This window comes from Rhynchophorus ferrugineus, unplaced genomic scaffold (assembly GCF_030347505.1).
Source record: "Rhynchophorus ferrugineus isolate W39M unplaced genomic scaffold, kcgeb_rfMv2 rfM2, whole genome shotgun sequence".
NCBI lineage: Eukaryota > Metazoa > Arthropoda > Insecta > Coleoptera > Curculionidae > Rhynchophorus > Rhynchophorus ferrugineus.
This window is the reverse complement of record NW_027472581.1, coordinates 3,289,522-3,296,268: the sequence shown is the minus strand read 5'-3', so window position 1 is coordinate 3,296,268 and position 6,747 is coordinate 3,289,522. Positions and strand designations below refer to the sequence as shown.

The following is a 6,747-nucleotide window of genomic DNA, read 5'->3' as shown; positions in this document are numbered from 1 at the left end:
TTAGCCCTTTTGGTGTTGTGCTGTCTGTTTCCTGTGTTCATGAAATTGAAGGTACAGTTTCGACTATTCCAAAATAATCGAAGAAATATTTGTAATAATATTCAGTTTTTACGTATCTTAAATTATTTTCTTTGATACATTTGTATTTTTCTAATGTGAACAAAGTAACTGCTGAATTCAATAGTTAAATGAAAGATCCAATAGTTACATTACAAAGAGAATTGTCAATTTGGTTTAACAATGCTCTTCATACTTTGCATATTTTTGTCATAACTATTTGGTATGAAAGCTAAAGAAGTTTGATGTAGGGGCTCATAAGAATATTTCAAGTTTATTATTGTTTACTTTAAGAAACAATTTATGCGCTAGAGGATACTGATCCTTGTCTGGATAGAAGATTTTTTATCCAAAAACATTACGAAATTGATTTATTGCTCATTATAGTTAAACTAAAAATAAATATGTTTAATTATATCCGGTAACCCTATTATGGTATATAATATATAAATATATTATATATAACTATATAACTATATAACACATATAATATATAATATATAACTTTATTTATAGTATTTATTTTTTCAGGTATATCTTCACATCATTCACTAGATGCTATTTTTTCCACATGAGAGGTAAATACAATTATTTAGTTTAATTTAAAATATTAAAATAAAAGGTATTAAAGTAAGTTAAAATTTAAAATATTTTAATATTAAACATTGAAATATATAAAATCTGAATGGCCGACAAAATTAAACATTAAAATTCCGATTCATTTCAAGAATCATATCAGAGTTTCTATCTAAGGACTTACTCGAACTTTCATGGGATAAAATGTCTCTTTAAATAAAAGCGGAGCACCCATTTGCATGGAAAATCTAGATTGGCAGGATCTAGGTGCAGTATAAGGTTTAATTAAGAAATGTAAATTAAGTGTGGAGTTTAATTATAATTGCGTTCATTGAAGCTGAATGTTCGTTTTTTTATATAAAATTGTAGTTTTGTAGCAGAGCTCTATTTATGAATGGCGAAAATAATTGTGTTTTCAAAGAAGGTCTTTTGCTAGCGAGATATATAGACAAAAAACGATTATATGTTTTTATATAAAACGTCATCACCATCATCAATCTTTAGCAAGGGCAATACTTTTCAATCAATAAATGGTTGATGAAACCGCAGTAAATGTTACTCACTGTTTGATATATATGTTCTTGTTACTGATCGTTAATTATTTCATCCATTTCTTCGAATTACCTATAGAATATTGTTTTATTCAATAAATATTTCCAAACTAGTACATTCTATTGCGTATAGATTATCTCATCTCGATAGAATGTGACTACCCTCTATTTATCTGGGAGAGACTCGTAAACTTTTCAAGCATGAGCATACTCTTGCCAGATTAAAGCAGTTCCAATTGTAGTGTCTAATATTGTTATAACATTGTCATATAGATGAATAAGCCTAAAAAGGTTTATAAAGCTTTATACAGTATATAATTTATTATCTATCGGGGAACAGTATCGACTAAGAACGAGACATCTCTGGAGAAGCCTTAACATGTTTACGAATATAGTAGTAACAGAAGAGAAGAGAGTCCGAACATAGAGATTGAGAAGTCCGACACATAGGTGGCACATAGGCAATGGCTCAAGGGATACGTTTATAAATTTTACAATTCTAGTATCACTAGTTTGTGAATTATAGCATTTCGAGTGAAGCAACTTTTGTTATTGTGAAAAAAATGGATAAAAAGGAATTTCGTGTATTGATAAAATATTTCTTTTTGAAAGGAAAAAATATAGTTGAAGCAAAAACTTGGTTTCTGGACACTGCCCCAGGAAAATCAACCATCAAGGATTGATATGCTAAGTTTAGACGTGGTGAAATGACACCGAAGGCGATGAACGCAGTGAATTCCTAAAAGAGGTTGTTATTGACGAAAACATTTAAAAAATCCACAAAATGATTTTGAATGACCGTAAATTGAAATTGAATGAAACAGCAGACAGTCTAAAGATATCAACTGAACGTGTACATCATATCATTCACGAATATTTGGGTATGAGAGAGCTCTATGTAAAGTGGGTGCCGCGCGAGCTGACTTTTGACCAAAACAACGATGAGTTGATGGTTCGGAGCAGTGCTTGAACATGATGAGGCATCATAAACCCTTGTTTTTGGTCGGTAGGTGACAATGCATGAAACATGGCTCTATCATTTCATTCCGAAGTCCAATCGACTGTCATCTAAGTGAACTGCACATGATGAACCCGCTCCAAAGGGTGGCAAAACGCAACAGTTGGCTGGCAATGTTATGAAATATTTTTCGTTGACTACCTTGAAAAAGGAAGAACCATCAACAGCGACTACTACATAGCGTTATTGGACCACTTGAGGGAAGAAATCGTCGAAAAACTTCCGCATTTGAAGAAAAATAATGTACTGCTTCAATAAGACGATACACCGTGTCACAAGTCAGTGAAAACGATGGCAAAAGTCCATGAATTTGACTTCGAATTTCTCCTCATCCACCGTATTCTCGAGATCTGCCCCCCAGCGACGATTTCCTTTTCTCAAATCTCAAAAGAATGCTCGCTGGAAAGAAATTTTTGTCGAATGAAAAGGTGATCGCCGAAACTGTTTTGAAGCAAAGGACAAATCGTACCACGAAATTGGTATCGAAAAGTTGGAGGGTCGATATAATAAGTGTATCACCCTTCAAGGGAATTATGTTGAATAAAAAAAACTAATATTGCCAAGAAAATGTGTTTTGCTATGGTAGACCGAGGAGTTTTCAATTGACTTGTTATAGTTAATAATCACCAGATTGGAACAAAACGTTTCATAGTCGCAACATTTACCTTAAATAGTTATTATTTAAATCGACTATAACGTTAAAAATACGATGCCAACTAAATTCAAAACGCAAAATCTACAATATTTCTATATACAAGAACAATATTTAAAAATTTTAATAACAAAGGTCTGTAAAAAGACCTGTTAAGGATTTGTGACAGAACCTTTATGTCACTGTGTATCGAAGCCGAAAATTATTTTCTTGTTATAATAGATTGACAAATATCTGGATAATTTGGATTAACAACTAATTACTTTAAAATAACAAATAATAAACTTGAAAAATATCATTTTGTTTACAAACTATTGCCAACACATGTTTTTTTTAAATATAATATATGCTAACTAACACTCTAAAATCTTTTCTTTTCCCAGTAAGTGATCAGGTGGTACTAATTAAAATAATACTGTAAATAGATAAATAGGTTTAGGTAATTATTAAGCTAAATTATGTGTATATAGTAGAATATAAAATACGTGTACTAAATGGGTTAAATAAGATTTTTGTTTATTTTCATTTATTTATTACAACGATTATCTACATATTTTATTTTAAAATTTTTTATCTTTTTGTTTGATTACTTTTCACTTCTTAATTCTTTCTTATTTATTTTTTATTTATTATTTATTTATTATTTCTTTCTTATTTTATTTTTTGAAGTCGGTACAATTTTTTTACTAAAAATTTCTATTTTTCTTTCATAACCTCGAAAGGCCTGTGATTTCTTTGAAATAAAAATCAAATTCTGCCTGAAACATAATAGCATGTTTAAATTGTTTTCCTGAATCATTACAGGGCAGTATCAGTGCAATTATGACTTGGTATAAATAAGTCAAACTGTGCGAAATTCTTTCAGCTAACGTTTCAAGCAATAAATATAAGAACGAATTGAACGTGGCGATTTCCGGTTTCGGTTTTTCATCGGGTTTTAGCCTCAAAGTCCCCACGCAATCGAACCGTTTCAATCCAATTCAGCGATGAACTTGATAAATGGCCTTCACGAAGAATCGGACATTAAAAATAGAAATCGGGATAGTGGTGGCGAAATAATATATCATCGTAACCCTAATAAATTATACATGGCACAATTTATTTTTAATGTCATGACGTTATCTATTTTTTTCTTATGATTATCTCAAAATACTGTTTTATTTAGTTTTATCTCCATCCATTAGCTGTTTAAATAAAATTTATTTATTTTTATTAATAAATAATAATAATTAAGTCTGAATGACATTACTAAAAAATTATAATATGAATAATACTTCCTCAATTAATGTAAAAAAAACTAGACATTTTCATTAAAGTCTCTTTTTACCAACGAGGGTTTAGCTGGACTGGGCCTAGAGTTTAACATGGGCTCCAAAAATACGGTCCTCGGTATTAAACTTACCGACTGGCGAATGACCAACTTAGAAATCATCCCAGAAGACATCCGGTCTTACCCAGCCTGATTACTGGAGTGACTGGGATCATTTTCTTTCTTGGATTTTGCACTCTTTCTTAAGAAGAATCACAAATGTTAAACCATGTCTCAGCAGTACTCGTACCCGCGACTAGCGCAACAGTAGGTGGAACGTCCTGTCGCTTTTACTAATATCTCTTGTGTTTCATCAACTTATTTACACTAATATTAGCATATACTTTAGCACACGACTCTGCTTCTGCACTAAACCTATATTAAACCACATCTAGAGGCTTAGTGCTAATGCGCCATCTTGTTTAATATTAACACATTGAAGACGTCCTTTTTAATAATATTGGGCAAATTTTTTAGTAGTTTGGTCAATGATATCAATTTCCAAATCTTTATGGAGGTCACTATTTTGGTACTAGGGAGTATTAACAGCACTGCCCAATACTATCCTCTAAAACCCTGATTGCTCTTCCTGTCACAACCCCATATTTGGATGCCGTATAAAAAAAATTAAAGATTAAATAAACTTTTTATGAAAACCAAACTTACTTGTCTTGACAATTAAAATAAATGTCTAATTTTTATGTTTATACAGTTTTTGTTGCTAGTCTTGGTGTGCAAACCTCATTAACAAACTGACTACTTCCAACACAACAAAAATAATTTTTTCTCTGTTCTTGTTATCCTTTTGAAATCAGCTGCTAATTTGGTCTGTGATTTTGGCACATGTTTCCTATTTGATGGTGTTAAAAATGATTAGATACAAATTTCGCAGCTAACATTCTGGCTATAAATAAAACTGATGCTGTTACCTTATATTCTGCACTTACATTTGTTCTTCCATATTTAAAAACATTTTATACTTTTTTTTAAACATGTGTTAAACCGCAAAGAATAACATAATACTTTAATTATTGTTCCTATGGAATTATAATAAATAATAATAAAATAAATAATAAATAATAATAAATAAAAATAAATAATAATAAATAATAAATAAATAATAAAGTAATGTATGCTGATTTCGTGTATTTTCCAATAGAAAAAATTCCAAGTAAAACCATTAAATGTAACTTGTAGGAATCTATCATTTCAGTTATTTAATTTCGCAAATACATTTTTTTTAAATAAGTAATATTAATTAATGTTACATTTTATTTTCCGTGATATAAAAATCGGATAAAACGTTTAAGTCATCTGCGTTCTTTCAAACAGATCAATGCTTTAGGCCCCAAAATCAATTTCCATATAAAGCGATTTTCGTTTTAGTGAAGATCATCGCAGAGCCCCGAATGATTTCTGTTACTTTTAATCTCTGAACTGCGGTTGTTTTATTATCTCCCTGCTCTTCCTAGCATTTGAAGGATATTGGAAGCTTGTCCTTTTAAATGGGATTTTTGCAAGTTAGATTTCGGTAGTGCCATTTTTATTAAGAAATCTCGCCTATTCTCGTTTTATACAAGAAAGCCCCTTAATTATTTTCGTTATTAGGTTTGTGAATTAATATTGACGGTTCTTTGTTAAACAATTTAGTAGATTATTTTTGTTTGAAATACTGCTTATTTTTGCCCATTATTTAATATACACCAAAGAGAAACAAACAAGATGTAGTATATGATTATTTTACGTATATTATTTTTAATATATTATTAATTATCTTTACCACTTTACTTAAAATATATATCTAATGTTTTTAACATTTGGTACACTTCACTACAAAATTACACAAAATCATATGCTTTAGTTCTCTTGAGTCTACGTCCTAGTTAAGACTTTTCCAAGAATTGTAACACTTCGGCGCCAATATAGACCTTTCCTCAGGTCTTGCTGTGATTCTTTTAATTGCCCTTGTGACACATGGTATCCGAAAGTATCAGAAAAGTAATTGCTCCTATAATATCTCGTTGCATCGACAAAACTTCTCAGGACTTTATTCAGATTTGTTGTCGTCAATGATGGCTGTACTGTAATTAATTTTAAAAAGAATATTGGAGTTATTATACAATTGAAGTGTGTAAGTATTGACACACTAGCCATGATATGTTGCAGAATATTGCAGAAAATTAAGTCAAAAGTAGAATCAGTATAGAATTTAGTTGTAAAATTGTATTATAAAAAGATTACCCAATAATAACAGAATTTCCAGTTGTCAACTGAGAGAATGGTATTATTAAAATAAAGTGTCCCATATTTCCTAAGGAAAGTCAAAATTTCATCGATGGCAAACCTGCTGACTATAATTGTGACGATAGTTTTAATATAGAAATGTAAATGTAATCAGGCCTACTAAATGGTTAATTTTACGTGGTTGAAAGTAACTACAACACAACAAGTATGAATTCTTAAACTCTTCTTAGCTTTTTTACTTTACTTGACTTCACTGACAACATTTGGGGTCATACATTGTCTATACGTAATTGTTTATGTTTTATGCATGTATGTCATTTGAAGGGTTTGAAACGTCTTA

At 30.3% G+C, this 6,747-nt stretch overlaps 1 long non-coding RNA gene across 1 annotated transcript in view; it reads left to right on the top strand.

Annotated features, from left to right (window-relative positions):
- The first annotated feature begins 578 nt into the window (after window positions 1-578).
- LOC143190420 (uncharacterized) overlaps window positions 579-6,747 on the top strand; it is a 138,748-nt gene continuing 132,579 nt past the window's right edge. Inside the window, exon 1 of the long non-coding RNA XR_013004238.1 lies at window positions 579-635. This is a non-coding gene — a long non-coding RNA (uncharacterized LOC143190420). The remainder of the gene's footprint in view (window positions 636-6,747) is intronic.